Source organism: Electrona antarctica (genome assembly GCF_951216825.1).
Source record: "Electrona antarctica genome assembly, chromosome: 10".
In the NCBI taxonomy this organism is placed as follows: domain Eukaryota; kingdom Metazoa; phylum Chordata; class Actinopteri; order Myctophiformes; family Myctophidae; genus Electrona; species Electrona antarctica.
Window position 1 is genome coordinate 14,458,288 of NC_136791.1, and position 19,456 is coordinate 14,477,743.

Below are 19,456 nucleotides of genomic sequence, written 5' to 3' on the forward strand. Positions count from 1 at the left end.
AGTGTTTCTAGGACAACAAAAAAAGTTATGCCCGGTTGAAGTTTTATTTTCTAAATAACTTTTTTTCTGCTGGGCGTACATAGCCATGCAATATCTCATTTTAAAGGGTGAGTTGTCTAGTTCAATTAAAATAAAATAAAAAGTTTCTCACATGTACCACTGTAGATATTTTGCCATCTATAAATAGCATGGTCAGTCATGATCAATCTGACCTATCCAGCTAAAAGTCCCCCTAGCTCTGAAATGGAACATCATATAAACTTCTTTTTTGGGGTAAAATTAGACATTCTAACGCACATTTTGATATATACCATGTTTACATAGTCTTACCAGTACCTTGTCTATTCATGCATGTATCTCAAAAACCTGTTGTGAAGAAACACAGTTTTGATAAAAAACACATCCAAGGACATTGTTTTGATATGACTTTGTGCCCATGATATGTATCAAAATATAGACTTGAATGTATACTGTATTATAACAAAAAATTGGGTTCTTACCATCTACCGTTACAGAGTAAATCACAGTTGAAACTCGCTTAGTCAAACCATAAACCTCAGAATAGTGAACAAAATAGCCATGACAGGTCTAACTCATTGTAAAAGCGTCTTTTATTTTTTATGACTACTAACATAATACAATTATAATAAATATTACAGAAAATAAATAGGCCTACATACAAAACAGTTGTCCCCAAACTCCCCAGTGTCCCCAAACCACTGCATTCCAGTTGTTCTTGACGGTGTGTGTGTGTGTGTAGGCTAAATTTAAAAAAAAAACAACAACTGAAATGAATGAATGCATCCGGTTCAGTGTCGGAGAACTCCATCGCAGTCTTGACTCTTCGTCTTCTTCATCATCATCATCATCATCATCATCATCATCATCCTCCTCTTCCTCCTCCTCATCTGATGCCAGTTCTAAATATATAAAAATAAACATTTAGCTGTAGTCAGCCCGGCCAATAGCCAGTTGGGGGGGGGGGGGGACGTAGGCTATCTGACATCATCGTCATCATCATCATCACACGGAGACACACTAAACAATGTACAATCATGATTGTATACAATATACAATGAATGCGATTATCATGCAAGCTCAGACGTCAATGAAACGTCATACAGATCTTATATAATACGCTACTGTTAGCTTCACTCCCCGTCCCCCCTCCGATCCTTGTAGCAAGGTCATCATAAACGCGTGCATGTTTGTTCTCCGTCTTTGTAGACAGTAAATAAAAGGAGCGAACATTACTCTAAAGATCAGATCGCCTATAAGGCACGCTACAATATAAAATACTTGTACTGCCATGCGTGCATGCCTGCTACGATACATTTGTACTGCACCAACCAACCGATCGACACCAACCCCCCCTCCAGCCATTAGCCAGCACCAATGCACCAACCCCACCATTAGCCAGCACCTTTGGTGCTGGCTAATGGCTGGGGGCCATCGTGGTGAGTCATTCTGGCGTCATGATCTGACTAGTAGTAGTAATTATCCAAGCATCTATTTGTAGCGATCATCTTATGATTTCTGATCACTATAGAAGGGCATTTTCTACAATAAGATTACCTCAAAACATTCCGGGTTGATCGTCTTCTTCAATGGTTTCCCGGTATAGCTCATCGGACGACGATGGGGAGACAATGAAAAAAGGAGGGAGGGAGCAGCGAGTCTCGCTGTAAGCACTGGACCAGGGCTACTCCGCCTGGAGAAGGCGACTGGGACGCGTATGGATCAATACTACTACCACAAAACTCGCTCAAATAAATAGTACTGCTTTCAACTTTTTCTGCTAGAAAATCGCTCGGGCGAGACGGCAAAACAGGCAAAACAATGAAAACTATGAAGACTCCCTCTGCCCCCACTGTTTACAGGGGGTGGGACCAGCTTCCAATGGCAACACGTACACGTGTGTCACGTGACACGGGTTTTCTGGGTAATGTAGTTGGAATATAAGCTCAGGAATTTAAACAGCGCTTCGGAGCATATTAATATGTTTAGATTAATCAAAAACCACGAAGACGCCAATTGGCGTCATTGATCATTTACGGAATTCTGATGAAGACGCCAATTGGCGTCTTTCACCTTCTAACGGCCGGGCTCCACCGGGCGCGTCAGCGTCGCGTCTCCGTCACCGTCAGGGAATGTTCCCTTTTTAATCAATGAAGGGTGGCTCCACTGCCCGCGTTGACGGAGACGCGACGCGTGCATTAAAATTGAACCGGTGCGTTTTTTGACGCGACGCAGACGCAACGCAACGCGCCCGGTGGAGCCCGGCCGTAAGGGTTAAGTTTGTATTGGGGTGGGGAGGGGGGGCGGGGCGGGGGTCCCCAGCCAAAAACGTTGAGAACCCCTGGTTTAGACATGCTGAATGCTTTCCTTATCGTCTCGGGTCGTGACTCGGGCAGGGCTGCAGGGGGCGGAAGGGGGGATGGAAGTGGCTTCAGGTGCAGCATGATTGGCACACTTGCTGAAGAATGTGATTGATATATTCCTCAGCAATCAACACATTTTTGATTTGTTGGCCCCTGGTTGGTCCACATTTTGCTGCCCTTAGCAAGTGCCGTCCTCTTCCTCTAGCCCATTTTGGGCGGGAACCCCTTTTGGTGTTTTAAACATTATGTTATAATTTAGCTATTGAAAAATAGCAGATCTACAAGCTCATAGCGCGCCACCGAGTGGCGCGCTATGAGCTTGTAGGTCTGCTATTTTTGAAAAATCGTAAAAATGTGTCACAAATCTTTGAATATATATTCTTTCAAAGTGAATGTTTTTAACTCAGGTCTAAATGGGCTAGGCAATTGCAAAAGAAAACTTGAGAGAGTTCACTTGCTAAAAGCTATTATAAGGACTGGAGCCCAGTGCTCTCAGACAGGGACCAAAGCACCATCAAAAAGGAAAGAGCTGGGGCACACAGGTCATTCAAAACGATATATACAGTAGGTGCACAAAATAGATAATGACATTTTGACAGCACAGTGTCTTCTTCAGAGTTTTTAAAATGACCTGTGTGCTCCAGCCTTCTCCTGTTAGAGGCAGTAAACAAAGTTTGATTTAGCAGATTACCTCTATTTGACGGGCTGTTCTACAGGGGGGGGGGGGGGGGGGGGGGGGGGAGTACTGGGAGGGAGGGGTAGAGCAGTGGTTCTCTAACGGTTCATGTCAAGGACTCCCACACTGATTGAAATGTATTAGGTTTAGTGCCAGGGACAAAATGTTCAAAATGATTTCAATATCTTTTAGTACAATAACAATTACAATTTAGGCATTTAGCAGACGCTCTTAATCAAGAGTGACTTACATTAAGCAATAACAAAAAGCATGGCATACATCACATATATAAAAAGTAGTTATCATGAAACATGCGTAAGCTAAGAACGTAACAGTGGAGTATCTATGTAAACTATACATACTATACTTTATTATATATTATACATGTGTACTATAAAGTGCAATTCTAGTGCTGTCTACGTAACAAGCTATAAGTCTGTTTAAAATACTATCTAAGTCTACATAAAATGCTATCTAAGGGGCTAGGCTAGGGCAAGTGCTACGGGCCATGGTGGAGTCTGAAGAGGTGGGTTTTCAGACTACGGCGGAAGATTGGGAGTGAGGCTGCAATTCTGATTGTAATGGGAAGTGCATTCCATAGTTGTGGAGCCATAAGGGAGAAGAGTTTGGGACGTGTGGAGCGGTGTCCCGGCGTTTTAGTGAAGGTACTTCCAGCTTCCCTGCGTTGGCTGATCTGAGTGCGCGGGAGGGTTTGTAGGGTACAATCATACTTATACTTATACTTAAGATATGGGGGAGCCATGCCTTTGGTTGCTTTGAATGCCAGCATCAGAGTTTTGTATTCTGTGCGGGCAGCGACCGGGCGCCAATGGAGGGAGCGGAGAAGGGGGGAGACGTGTGAGAATTTTGGCTGGTTGAAGACCAAGCGAGCTGCGGCATTTTGGATCAGTTGGAGGGGCTTAAGTGCACATGCCGGTAGGCCAGTAAGGAGGGAGTTACAATAGTCAAGTTTTGACACGACTGTCTGGATTAGGAGCTGGGAACGGTCTAATTCGTCGTATGTTATAGAGTGTAAACCTACAGGATCGAGTGACAGCTGTGATGTGTGTTTTGAACGAGAGCTGACTGTCCAGGACAACACCAAGGTTCCTGGCTGTCGGGACAGACTTTACCAGGGCGTTGTCTACGGAGATAGTTAGCTCCCGCATAGGGCAGGACTTAGCTGGGAAGAACAGAAGCTCAGTCTTGTCTGGGTTCATCTCACAGTGGAAGACATCCACTGTGAGATGTCAGCCAGGCATGCAGTGATGCGCTCTTCCACCTGGGTGGCAGAGGGGGGGAAGGATAGAAACAGTTGTGTGTCATCGTCATAGCAGTGATAGGATATATTGTGAGCCGAGATGATTAGTACAAGCTCACAGCGCAACACAATGAAATGCTATTTTTGTATAGCCAAAGTAGGGCTTAATTGGATACCTCTACCCTGTGCCTCTATGGTAAAGGGTAAAGGGTGCATTTATATAGCGCCTTTATCCAAGGCGCTTTACATAGATTGTGCATTACATTCACCCATTCACACACACATTCATACACCGATGGCGGAGGAAACCATGCAAGGTACCAACCTGCACATCAGGAGCAACTAGAAAAAGTGCCCTTCTGGGCACAGGTCTCCACCAGGAGGATAGGAGTGTGTGTGATGTTTGGCAAAATGTTTAGGAGTAATATAAACATGTTTTTTTGTTTGTTTGTTTTTTGCAACAATTTTCTTCATTTTGTTGAGGAAATGCAGAGCCAGATCACTCATAGAATCTCTGAGGATAGAATTGTGGATGAGCAGGACAGGCATTTTGAACGAAACGGGCCACTCCTGAAAACTTTAGAAGGCAATGTTAGCCAATCAGTGTAGAATCTGATAAATCCAACAGACTCGTCTTGATCACATGACTACAGAGATCATGTGTACCGATTTGCGTGAGATTTGGATGAAATCTGTGCGACTAACATAAGCAATGTGTTTAGCAGAAATCGGCCTCATGGTGGCGCTATAACCGGCAGATGTGGAGGGATGCAGGGAGAATGTTTTTCCATGGCCTCTAGGGAGTGCGCATACATAAGTTGTATACAGATTGATGCAGTTATAGCTAAAAACAGGAATTGGCCTGTTATAGCGCCACCATGAGGCTGATTTGGAAAAGAATGAGTGGCATGTCGTCCTCGGCCTAGTGGAAATGTGCGTGTATAATTTCACGGAAATTGCACACTGTGTTTGTGATTTGTGGCATTTTGTTCGAAACGGACCAATCATGTGAGCTTTGGAAGCCAATATTAGCCAATCAGGATGGAAGATGGGAAATTGTGCAGATCTGTGTTGATCACATGACTATGGAGATAGTGTATACCGAATTGTGTGATGTATGGATAAAATGTGTACGAGTAATCTACAGAAATGTGTTTTGCCTAAATCGGCCTAATGGTGGCGCTATAACAGGCCGTTGAGGAATATTTGGGGCAGAGGTTCATCGTTGGCATCCATGGAGTGTGTGTGCAAAGTTTGGCATGGATCGGGGCAACGGTACCGGAGATTAGCTGATAACGGACGGACGGAAGGAAGGACACACACACACACACGGACGGAGTGCAAAACATACTCTCTCCCCATGCCTTCGGCCTGGTGGAGACAATTAAAGGTTCAGTGTCTTTCTCAAGGACACTTCGACGCTAACTCTGGGGGAGCCCAGGTTCGAACTGGCAACCATGCGGTTACCATCCAGCCACTCTACCCCTGAGCCACCGCCACCCCTCTATGAATCTATATGACGCGTCCGTTTCTCTAGATAGACTGCTGCTGCTGTTTATGCTCAAAACTATTTCAAAAGAAACTACTCAAGAGAGTGATTAGATTAGATCACTAATAACAAGGAAGTTCTTCGCAGGTAGCTCACAACTATTTATATGATTTAAAATATCTTTACTCTTTATTATTTCTGCTAATGAGTAAGCTATTATGCTTAGATGTTTTTGATACGTGCCCAGAGGGCCGGCCTGGTTCCGGCGAACAGCCCGCGTCCGAAACGGTCGAGAAATGAGAGTTACCGTGTGGGGGTCCCCGAGTGCATGTGTTTGGTCCCCGGGGGGTCCCCGGGACATCCAGACCCCCAGGGGGGCGGCCCGGTTCCTGCGAGCCGCCCCGCGTCGAGAAATGACCGGTATTGCAACTGTCATACAGACATACAGACAAACGGACATACGGACAGACGGTCGGACGGACGGACGGACGGACGGACGGGCGGACGGACGGACGGACATACATAGGGACATACATAGCTGCGTATTGGAGTGGAGGCGTGGGCACCCCTGATGTATAGCATCAAGGCTTAGTTCTTGCCTCAGCCGGCTCCGGGTTCGAATCCGACTCTAGGCTCTTTGCTACAGGTCCTTCCCCACTGCCATTTCTTGTCTGTATACACTATCACTATTGAATAAAGGTTCAATTATAGGTTTGCTATTTCAAGAGTCAAGATCAATAAAGGATTTATTTGTCAGTAAAAGTCTTGAATGTGCCCCGTAAAAACAAACAAAAAACTAGAAAAAGTGCCCTTCCGGGCACAGGTCTCCACCAGGAGGATAGGAGTGTGTGTGATGTTTGGCAAAATGTTAAGGAGGATGATTTTTATTTGTTTTTGCAACAATTTTCTTCATTTTGTTGAGGAAATGCAGAGCCAGATCACTCATAGCATCTCTGAGGATATAATTCTGGATGAGCAGGACATGTGCAGCATTTTGTACAAAACGGGCCACTCCTGAAAACTTTGGAAGGCAATCTTAGCCAATCAGTGTACAATCTGAGAAATCCAACAGACTCGTCTTGATCACATGACTACAGAGATCATGTGTACCGATTGCCATTTCTTCATACGCCTTTGATGGCAATTGGATGATTAAAGGCATTTTGTTCCAAAAATCAACCTGTTGGTGGCGCTATAACAGGCCAATGTGAAAAGGGTGGGATATATTCCTCAGCCTAGTAAGAAAATGTGTGAAAGATTTCACGTAAATTGCATGCTGCGTTCATGATTTGAGGCTATTGTTCAAAACGGGGCAATCTTGCAAACTGTGAAAGCCAATTATAGCCAATTAGGATGGAATATGAAATATCAGACAGATCCGACTTGAGCACATGACCATAGAGATACTGTGTAACGATTTGTGAGATTCTAGTTGCTTAATGCCCTACCTCATGGTGGCGCTATAACAGGCCGTTCTGGAAAATGTGGGGCAGAGGTTCATCGTTGGCATCCAGGGAGTGTGTGTGCAAAGTTTGGCATCGGCCGGGTTAACGGTGCCGGAGATTAGCTGTACACAGACGGACGGAAGGACGGACACACACACACACACACACACACACGGACGGAGTGCAAAACATACTCTCTCCCCATGCCTTCGGCCTGGTGGAGACAATAAAACAAGGAATTTGGCTGGCCGAATATGAATATCTTACTGAAAGGCTTGTTATTTCAAGAATTGAAATGTTGGAAATTGACTGTTGACTGACAACAATACAATATCATAACAAATCAATCTAATATCTTTGTTTCATCTACCTGTACCTGCCAAAACGTTTAGACATTTTCTCCCCTTCTTTCGAGTTACTACTGCGGAACTGTGTTTGGTGATTGGGTACTTAAATCAAGTTAAGCTCAAATAATCACCATTTATTTCTGCACTCAAAGTCTTGTGCAACTTTATCCATCTTACTATTTATTTAATGATGATTATGCAAATAATCCGGGGAAAGAAAATTACCCAGTTAAAATAGTTCTAAGGGCAAATGTGGAGAAATGATTTTTAGAAAACTGCATAATTCATCACCTGCTTGGAATAATAACATATGAAATATGCATTAGCTAAATTACTTACAGTATTTGTATAATCTGCTTTTGTTGTCTGGCGTTTGGGGGATACAGAAGGCCAGGGGCTAAGGCTACAACAAAATACAAATACTGTGGTGTTTTGTTTTGTGTTATTTGCAGATGAAGCACTGCCAGTGACGGAAGAAGTACTCACATTTACACCAATACTAATTGTACTTGAGTAAAAGTACAATTAGTATTGATGTCAAAATGTACTTAAAGTACCAAAAGTAAATGTTGTCATCATAATGTTACTGTGTGTGTGTGTGTGTGTGTGTGTGTGTGTGTGTGTGTGTGTGTGTGTGTGTGTGTGTGTGTGTGTGTGTGTGTGTGTGTGTGTGTGTGTGTGTGTGGGGCTTTAATGAACACGCATGCAGAGGCAGAGCCTTATTAGAGCTTATTAACTCAGACGACGACGATCAAAAAAATGCAAGCTGGCCAAGGCTGTGTGAGGAACATGAAACGGCAGCAGCACGTGACTCATCAGAGGAACCCTGAGAGAACATCATGTACAGTATGCATACTGTACACTGTTTCATTGTCTAATTATTAAGGTTAATACTTACCAAGCCTTTGTTTCCCCCCTTTTTTTTCTTTTTGGATAAATTGGCAATCTGAGCACTACCAAATACTGCAACGCAGACAATGCACCGCGGCGACCGCGCACACAAAAAATCCTCTCCCTCCCTCCCCCTCTCTCTCTCTCTCTCTCTCTCTCTATCTCTCTCAAAGGAGCTTTATTGACATGATAAAACATACTTTTACATCTCCTGCAGGACACCTGCATTGTCATTTACCCTGGATTTGTCCTGGATTTGGTATCAAACTCCCCAAAAATGTATGGCTGAAACTGTACCCATCATTTTCCAATGCTAGTAAAGCCTGATAAAAATTATCAAACTTCCACAGGAAATTACATATAGACTCTGTTAAAAGGTTTCTGGGGGAGGACCTCCAAAACCCCCGCTTGGGTAGTCCCCCCGGACCCCAAAAACATCTCCTGGATTCTCACAGTACAATGTCGGCAACCCTAACTTCTATTTACAGACACACACACACACACACACACACACACACACACACACACACACACACACAGTCAAATGTGCACTTGCGCAGGCACAAAAACAGATGATTAAAAGCAGTATAGCTCCCTCAGTAGTAACACCTTCGACTTTTTGGTGTTGTGTTGCCGGCAAAATGTTTTTTGAATTCGTCTCCAGTTAATCAAAGGGTCTGTGAGAGGAGGGATTGTCAGTAGCAGAGGTTTAGGGGGCATCGCTTTGTGATTCCACCAACGCGCTGAGCGCTTTTCATCAGCCCCGAGAAGAGATCTCATCCGTCCGCCGCACCAAAAGTTCTTCACAAGCCTCCTCCTCTCTGTAACTTTTACCCACACTGACACAGAACTACACGGAAACGGCAGCTCTCAGTAGAACTGACACCATGTCAGAACACAAGAAGTGCAAACTCTGTATTTCGGTTATGAAGCCCCCATCATAGCGAGAGCCAATCACACTCGGGCACAATAAAGTTCGCTTTCTTAGATTGTACTCGTGTTACAGTAGAGTAGAGAGAGAGAGAGAGGGAGAGGGAGAGGGAGAGCGGGTGGATCTGGATTGAGTTCATAGCACCTATAGTGATACTGTATGTATGGCTGAGCCCTCCCCTTGTTTCACAGCTGTCCTATATTGAGCTTGTTCCCATAAGTATAGGACTTATGAAGAAGCAGGCCCCATCTCAGTTCTATGCATCAAATGTAATTTGATGTGATGCCTCTTGGAACTGTGACTGGTATAGCCTTTTTTGCCCCGCTCTCTGCAAGAGAGGAGCTGTGAAGTATTATCATGTATCGTGTTATCTGTTTGTACTGTGTAGGCCTATATGTGTTGTTCTTTGTAAGTATGACTGCTTGGCACAAAACACATTTCAACAAGGACAAATAAAGTATCTATCTTGTGTTTTTTGTCGGACAGAAACCTCATATCTGCCTATTTAAACTTTGTTTTTCCGTCACTTAAAATATAGCAGCTCAGTGGCAGTGACAGTGGCTGTGTGGGACTGGGAGGTTGGGGTTCGATCATAGAGTTATAATATATTTAGAGAGTGGATGAGGAGCGACAGCTATTAATTTCAATGGAAGTTGCTCAGTGGCGTTTTGAAGGACCCGGAAGACTGACCCGGAAGACTGACGAAGTAGTACCCCTCGTGCGTTGATATGATTGGTTGGCTCCTATGATAGTACCCCTCGAGCGTTGATATGATTGGTTAGTACCCCTTGCGCTGTTCTTGTGGTACCTCTACATTGCCCAGCCGTTCTGGGGGCTTGGCTTGGATCCCCGGCCGCGTCGTACCAAAGACTCTAAAGCCTACAGCTTGTTTCCATTGCGGTCATCAACCACTTCAAGGCTGCAGTATGATTCATGATAACTACTGACCAATAAGACGCCTGAGGGCTTTAGGGCAAGGTTGCGTGCACGCATCCGCCTGGGTGACAGCAGACTGCTGGGCGAGCGCTGGTGCTTTAGCATGGGGGGTAAGATCTTAATTTCCGGGCCTGTTGAGAACTCTAGTTTTCGCCGGCTGTCGGGCGCTGGCTGCACTAATAACTTTGGGGCGGTCCCGTCTAGAGTTTGAATGGACAGGTATCAGTCAAAAGGGAGACATCGAAGAGGAAGGATGGTTGGGGAATGATCAACATATGGAATGTCAGAACAGGTCAGCTCCATATGGAGATCTAAGGGTTTGCATTGCTGTGAGTTTGTAGACTGGCTATATTTTCTGCCGAATATTCACCCCAGGATAGTAACAGTGCCGGGCATTATTCTGAGGCGGCATGGAAAATGTCCCATTCATTGGCCTACAAATCCCACTAGGCCGATGGTCCGTTATTCCACACACAGATTCCCATCGTTCCAACAGTCCTTTTGATCTGAAAACGTGCCCTCTCCATTGTGCCTGCATGGGCTGAAATGCAGCGCATAGCGAGAGTCACTGTTATTATGGTCATCATCATCAGTAATCTCTGTCGTTCTGTAAAACATAGTGAAAACATTTTGCTGTTAATAGGGCAGATTTGGCACTTGTTATCGGCATTATCATGATCATTCAGTAATCATCTTTATCCGAGGCTATGCTGGCTAATGCATGAAAACAACACGACATGACCCACGCGGACGCTATAGGGTTTAACCCTTTAAGACCGGGAAAGCATCTGTGTCTTTTTAGATTTTGAGCTAAAAGAAAATCATTATTTGATACTTTGGCTACTCAAAAATAGCAGATATGGTAGCGTGACACAAAGATGGAACAAAAGAAAATGTGGGATGGGGTTGGCGGCCAAATGCATATAATTTTGGGGGTCCTTGACATGAAAAACTGCACCACTGCATGACACCCTGGAAACATTCGGAAAACGGTTAGGATTTAGAAGACATGTGTGTAGCGTCGGCCTCATGAAGCTGTTAACTGGGTTAAGTGGATGACATGTGGTATGACACATCGACCCAGACCAGAGTGTTATTAGGATCTTATAATTGAGCCGGTATTACATCTGTCTTGTTTGTAGAAAGGCCCGGTCAGTGAATAGCGGGGCTGTGTTGGTAACATCGAGCCTGCATGCAGCCTCTGATGCTCTGCCAGTTAGCACAGCACACACAGCGGAGACGGAGTATAGCTCTAAGAGGACGTCCGCAACACACACGCGTACACACACACACACACACACACACACACACACACACACACACACACACACACACACACACACACACACACACACACACACACACACAGCCTCATCCGGCCCTTTCGCCGAAGGAACATAAATCCCCTTGATGTAAATTACAACAACTTTGGTTTGCTTTCAGAAAGCATTACATCTCATTACGATGTCGGCCTTTCAAAGCCTTGATTTTTCTTTTTTTTTTCAAAGCACTGAAGCTTTTTTTGCTATTCATAAATGTTAAAAAGAAATCTCTAAAGATGAAAAAACGGCTGGTCCGCTCTGGCCTCCTTTTCAGCATGCAGGAACGCATGAAGCAGTGGTGTAATGTAACTACGTACATTTGTACTTAATTCATTCTCTGCTAAGTACGAGATATCTCGTACATAAAGCTTTACACCAAATATGAAACGGTTTAGCCGAAAATCTACTCTTAACATTGGCCCGGTTGCTACGCAACGCCTTCGATCGTCACCCCCTGCACCAACCTCCATAGAGCTCCATTCAAAGTAGGATCTTCTATGCCTCGTATCTCTGAAACTACGAGCGTTTTGATCATCCATCCGAGATGTGATTTGTGATCGTTCGCACCTGACATGGTAATGTTTCTGGCTAAAGGTAAACTGCTAACATTAGCCGATCCTTACAATAGCGGCTTATCTACCCTCTGCTGGCAGAGAAAGAGTAAAGTACAATTTTGAGGTAGCCTATAATTTGTACTTTACTTGAGTAATTCCAATTTCCAAAACTTTTACTTCTATTCCACTACATCCCGGATACAACATGGAGATCCCTGATGTCATCAATATCAAGCCCATATATGGAGATCCCTGATATCATCAATATTGGCCAGAAACTCTACAGCTGACCTCAAACCTCAAACCCTTAGATCTCCATATATGGAACTGACCTGTTCTGACATTCCATTATGTTGATCCTTCCCCATCCATCCTTCCTCTTCGATGTCTCCCTTTTGACTGATACCTGTCCACTCAAACTCTAGACGGGCCTGCCCCAAAGTTATTAGTGCAGCTGCGCCCGGCAGCCGGCGAACTAGAGTTGTTAACAGGCCCAACAATTAAGATCTTACCCCCCATGCCAAAGCGCCAGCGCTCGCCCAGCAGTCTGCTGTCACCCAGGCAGATATGTTGATCTGACCCAGCATTCCAAAGTGCCAGCCCTCGCCCAGCAGTCTGCTGTCACCCAGGCGGATGCGTGTTTCTCGCCCACAGGCGATTTACTGGTTATTATTATGTGGCTAATTCGTTGAGTAATATGTGACACTTTAAAATGTGTATATGAATTGTAATGTCTCTGGACATTTGGGGAATTAACTGGTTAGCCTATTTCAGAAGGGAGATGACCTGCCACTGCTTGGTAGTGACGTAGTGACTCTTGAGGAGTAGACCCAGGGCCAATCTATCCAGTCAGTGCTGTATGGAGTTTTGCTGTGCTTCATTTCTTTTAATGAAAACAAACACCACCACTGGCATGCAGTACGTATGTAGCACGTGCTACGTTGTGTTGTGCACGGTTCTATCTATCTGCTGTTAGTTGTTGACGGATGTGGTCGGGGTCGCGCACAGATGGCCTCGAAGCCATCAACTGGAACGGTGGAACAAAGAGTGTCGAGGCCATGCAGGGCGACGCAATTAAGCTGTTTTCTTGTTGTTAATTAAAAGCAAATTAGCCGCTGAGACAGGAGTTGCAGTCTAGGCGTAATCGCTGGCAGCATGCATGCCCCCACACACACCTGGCGCTGTCTCTCCACTAGTGTTAATGATGTTGACTAACTATGACAATACAATGTGTGTTGCCTGTCTTTTTCCACTGACGAAAACAAAATAAAAGCTAAGCTATGATGACTAAAACTATGACTAAATATAGAACAAGTAATTTTATGTATTGGCTGCGTGCTGCGTGCTGACCAAATCTCCAGCTCAATCATTCATATCCTGTTTTCTTTTTGTTCTCCCACCTGTTTGCATTAGGGACGGCGAGGCAAGCCCGGAGAGCCCGGTCCCAGAGGTCAACCTGTAAGTACTGACATGACAAACACCTCATGAACACACCTGTGATTTTTTAAAATGAACATTTTAACTGAAATCTTTGCTTCTGGTGGTCCCTGGAACAAAATAATCAGCCAAATGCATATACAATTGGGGTAATATAGGGGTCCTTGAGGAGTTACGGGTCTGCAGGGCCGGATCTACCATATGGGCACTTTAAGCACGGGCCCCAGGGCACGTGCCACGTTCCACAGAAATGTCCCCACTAATCTGAAAGAAATGAATGGAATAAAAGACGTGAGTCCGCCATCCGGCATTGCTTTGTTTTCATTCTGCACGCATAGTGCGTCAGGTGGCTCGACAAAAAAGGTAAAGACACTGAAATACAGGGGGGGAACTTCCCTCAGAGGTGCTAATCCAGCCCTGCAGGTCTGTAACTCTGAGAGTAGTCCACTCCATACGGCAGGGTTCCCCAATTAATTTTCCTCAAGGGCCATATTTCGACTAGGGAACCAGGTTGGGGGCCGAGTCCGCACGCGCGAAAAATTGGGTTTTTCATTAATTAATTAAAATCACACCTGTGTGAACTGAGTGGTGCAACTCCCCCCCCCCCCCCCCCCCCCCTCTCTCTCTCTCTCTCTCTCTCTCATTAGCAGGCAACAGTGCAGCACTATCTCTCTCTCTCTGTTTCTGGCACGACAGCGCCCCTACTGGTACTCATGAGTCACACATGAGTCACACACACACATAGGTTAACACGGACATTGCTGTTCCTTGGAGTGGTTGCACCACTCAAAAATTGTTCTCAACCAGTGGTCCGGGGACCACCAGTGGTCCTTGAGGGGGTGCCCAGTTTGACATGCATAGGCTACTGACCCCCATTTAATGCCATTTATATCTGGGACACCCCCGAAAACAAAACAAAAAACTGAAATTCTTCTAGGGGCCACAAGGGGCGCTCTGCGGGCCGCAAATGGCCCAAGGGCCGCCTATTGGGGAACCCTGCCATACGGTATATGTATCCATTTGGGTTCCATTTGAACACTCTCGAGTTACTGAGGATTTCACAATGTAGATTGGGGTCCAGGAGGTAAATCAAAATAATAATATCAAGCTAGGTTTGAGAATCCCTGTGGGGTTGTCTCAATTCATGTAGCGTAACCTTTGGGACACAACAGGAAGTGAATATGGAACGTCCTTAATGAGGTACTAGGTTCTGTGGTGGGCTGTGAGGATACTGCAAGTGGTCAGTGGTGGAAAGAGTATCAATAAAGAAGAAGTACTCTGAGTAAAAGTCAGGAATTTCAAATTTACTTGAGTAAAGGGTATTGGTATCAAAATGTACAACGGGAACCTCTTTTTGTGACTAGGAGGACGGGAACACCTTTTGGGGTGTAGTTGTTGCTATATGTTTAGTCATGTTTGAATAAATATTTGAAGGTTTTCAGAAAACTTAGATCAGGATTTAGAATGTGTTTTTAGAATCGGCCTCAGTCCTTAAAGTACCAAAAGTAGAATCTCCCATTTCAAGTTGTATGATGTATGATATGTATGATAATGTGTCGCATCGCAACGCATTGTGAGCTTGTAGATCAGCTATGTTCAAATGAACAAAATGTATAATAGGACTGAAGTGGTTACTGTATGTTTTGTAATAATAATACAAATCTACAAAGTAACTTGTAACTAATATTTTCAAATAATTGTAGTGGGGTAAAAGTACAATAATTGCCTCTGAGATCAGTGGAGTAGAAGTAAAAGACTGAAAATGTATATATTCCAGTAACGTAAAAAAACAACAACTATGTCTACATAAAATGCTATCCAAAATCCATAAGTTCAGCCTTTGCATATGCCAATAATGTCGTCGAGGCTAGGGCAAGTGCTACAGCAAGTGCTACGGGCAAAGATGGAGTCTGAAGAGGTGGGTTTTCAGAGTACGGCGGAAGATTGGGAGTGAGTGAAGTTCTGATTGCAATAGAAATTGCGTTGCATAGTTTTGGAACCAGAAGGGAGAAGAGTTTGGAACGTGTGGAGCGTTGTCCCGTCGTTTTTAGTGAATGTTCTTCCAGCTTCCCTGTGTTGGCTGATCTGAGTGCGCGGAAGGGTTTGTAGGGTCCGATCAGACTTTGAACATATGGGGGTACCATACCTTTGGTTGCTTTGAAGGCCAGCATGGCAGCATCAGAGTTTTGTACTCTGTGCAGGCAGCGACTGGGAGCCAATGGAGGGAGCAGAGAAGGGGGAAGACATGTGAGAATTTTGGCTGGTTGAAGACCAAGCGAGCTGCGGCATTCTGGATCAATTGGAGAGGCTTAAGTGTGCTAGGCCAGTAAGGAGTGAGTTACAATAGTCAAGTTTTGATATGACTGATGTCTGGACAAGGAGCTGGGCTGACTCCTGGGTCTGACCACTCTACCCCTGAGCCACCCCCCCCCCCCCCCCCCCCCCCCCCCCACAGTGTAAACCTACAGGATCAAGTGACCGCTGTAATGTGTGCTTTGAATGAGAGCTGACTGTCCAGGACAACACCAAGGTTCTTGGCTTTTGAAACTTGGAACCGAAGTTACCAAGGCGTCTATGGAAATAGTTAGCTCCTCCATGGGGCAGGACTTATAGCTGGGAAGAAGAGAAGCACAGTCTTGTCTGCAGGTTCAGATACTTAGTTACTTTACAACCACTGCAAGTGCCCCCAAATGATTGTAAATTGTAAATGTTCAAATGTCATGGTACTTTTTCGATTTACACAATTGATTGATATTCATCATTAAAATAAAATGTGCTCTGAAAATGCAGAATGCCCACCCATCTGACCGAGGCAGCTGGTTGCCATGTTAAGTGGCACATGATGGATGGACCGTGGACAATTTTAGGTATTTTCTAAGTGTGCCATGCAATCTGTTAAAATTTACCATTAGGTGCATTTTAATTCTTGCAATGCATTAGCCACTAATATTTTCAAATAATTGTAATGGGGTAAAAGTACAATAATTGCCTCTGAGATCAGTAAAAGTACAATAATTGCCTCTGAGATCAGTGGAGTAGAAGTAAAAGACTAAAAATTTATATATTCCAGTAACGTAAAAAAACAACAACTGTCTACATAAAATGCTATCCAAAATCCATAAGTTCAGCCTTTGCATATGCCAGTAAGGTCGTCGAGGCTAGGGCAAGTGCTACAGCAAGTGCTACAGGCAAAGATGGAGTCTGAAGAGGTGGGTTTTCAGAGTACGGCGGAAGATTTTTCTACAAGAGCGCCTTAGTCTCTTCTTTTTTGCATCAATTCTGTCACCCAGTTGTACCAAAGAAGACCTTTTTGAAGGTCAAACAGATGCGCTCCTTCCTCTCTTTTTTCTACCCCCTACTAGATGATTGGATTCATCTCTTTTGTTCTTTGAGGCCATTATTATATGAAAGTGTAAACTGCCATTTCCTGTTCTGCCATGACAAGACTAGAAGAGTGTCAGTAGAAACCTGCAGGGGGTAGATTAATGTCTACCCATAAGGCCTGTGTGTGTGTGTGTGTGTGTGTGTGTGTGTGTGTGTGTGTGTGTGTGTGTGTGTGTGTGTGTGTGTGTGTGTGTGTGTGTGTGTGTGTGTGTGTGTGTGTGTGTGTGTGTGTGTGTGTGTGTGTGTGTGTGTGTGTGTGTGTGTGTGTACTACCCTCAACATCCGTATTGTAGGGGAAAGAAGCTATTTTCAGCGAATATCAGAAAACAGAAAATACACTAGTATGGAGCCCTAAGGGACACCCGATGCTCAACTACAGTATATATGCTTTAGGTGGTTCATTGAATTAGTAAAATCAATAGAACAATATGTAAGAAGCTCATCGACACAGTTGCAGCCCTATAGTCAGCTTCCTCGCTATATACTCTGAATTAAGGACAAGCAGTCATTTTTAGTCATCATAAGATAATACTGTACCCCACAAAAAAGAAGAAGAAGAATATATTAAAGCCTCTGTTCTTTGTCGGGGGCTGATTGTTTTCACACACCGGTGCTCTGATTTAAGCGTCCGATCAGGGACACGTAGTTTATTTTATTTTTATTCCATCCAAGAAATCCCAGAAAGGTCTCCTTTCGGCTTCCTATCACCGTTATGCTCAATAGATTCCATTATGTTTGGTATAATTGAGGCTGCTCACTGTTAAGTCTCTCCCACATGACTCAATGTATCCTCCTTTAATATCTCATAAAGCTAGAGGACACGCAGTCATTGGTGGAAAATGTACTCTTGTTTTTTTTGTTTTTTTACTTACTGTAAGTAGAAATACCACACTATAGAAATAGACTGTTTCACTTTCAAGTAAAGGGCCTGTATTCAAAATGTTATCGGAAGTAAAAGTGAACTATGATTAGCATGAACATATACTTAAAGATGGAGTGCCATGATTTTTTTCCACCCTAAAACATGATCATCAGGTATTATTATAATATAAGGAGGAAGAAATTTGTGTACAGTATTTGTTAAAATCATGCTTTTATGTGGACACGCCCACCAGTTCATTAAGTATGCCAGGTTTGCCTGGTGGGTGGTGATGGATGGTGATCCACCTGAACTGAAGCCGCACCCACAGCTGTAGTTGTTTGATAAAGGGGGAGGGGTTAGGGGAGGGGCTGATAATGTGATGTCACTATATTTCTGTTTATTTAATTGGCCCGTTTGTCTGTCAAGGGTTCAGCCTCCAGGAAGAAACCCTAAATACAAAGTTAATACACCATTGCACATAAAAACAACTCCAGGGTGTCTAATGAAGTACTGTCACCTCATAGAAAACACATGAAAAACTGGAAAAATACAAACATTGTGGCACTCCATCTTTAAAGTACCAAAGTAAAAGTATGATTTTATTCATACAAATAAATATAATACAAATAAAGTCCAACTTTTTGGGCATCACAACACAAAGCACCATGCATCATGCACTTGTAGATCAGCTATTATGAAATAGCCAACAGTAGGCCTATCAATTAGGGTTTATTGGTTAAAATTGCCCGGAACTATTTAATCCATTACATTCATGCGCCCAGTCGATTTATAAACACGGACGCCTTTTCCGGACGGACTGGCGGAAGTTCATGATGTTGTGTAGCAGCTAACAATAGCCACACCACTCTAGAGTCGATCGACAACAACGGGAGACAAGAATATATCTATCGAGACTAGCGACTGGACCGCGGAGCGCCGTCTAACACAGGATCTTTTTTCAGAAAAAGACGGGATGACAATACTTCGTCCTGGGCATCGGGCGTTATTAATAGAAAAAAAACTAATCTAAATCTATAAAGTAACGTTAAAGGTTACTTTAGTAACCACGGTTGTATATATAAATTGAACGAAATACCTTTCGTTTATGGGTAGGTTTCCTTCAAAACCTAGCTGCAGAACATTATTTTATGTACTCCCAGGACAGAAAATTCTAGAATTTTCGCTGTCCTGGGCTCTAAGGGTGACGTAGGAAGCCACGCCTATCCCGTATAGATACCTGCGTGGCTACGTCAGCCCTCATTCGGAACTTTTCTTCTGCTTTAGAGAACAGAAGGGCGTTCCACGAAAGGTATTTCGTTCAATTTATATATACAACCGTGGTTACTAAAGTAACCTTTAACGTTGTATTATATAGAAATTTCACGAAATACCTTTCGTTTATGGGACTTTATGAACTCCCGTGACCTGAACTTCCAGTGGGTCCCAGGTAAACCTTTTGGGAGGGGCTCGGACCCTTTTGGGTCCAGAACCTAGTCCTTGTGGAGAGCAGGAGGCAGCGCTATGCTGCCCTGATGCTTTA

The 19,456-nt window shown here is 44.1% G+C and overlaps 1 protein-coding gene across 1 annotated transcript in view; it reads left to right on the top strand.

Moving 5' to 3' along the window:
- Positions 1-13,651: 13,651 nt before the first annotated feature.
- LOC306930652 (uncharacterized protein) overlaps positions 13,652-19,456 on the top strand; it is a 118,416-nt gene continuing 112,611 nt past the window's right edge. Inside the window, exon 1 of the mRNA XM_079511725.1 lies at positions 13,652-13,691. The gene's annotated coding sequence lies outside the window, so the exon portion shown is untranslated. The remainder of the gene's footprint in view (positions 13,692-19,456) is intronic.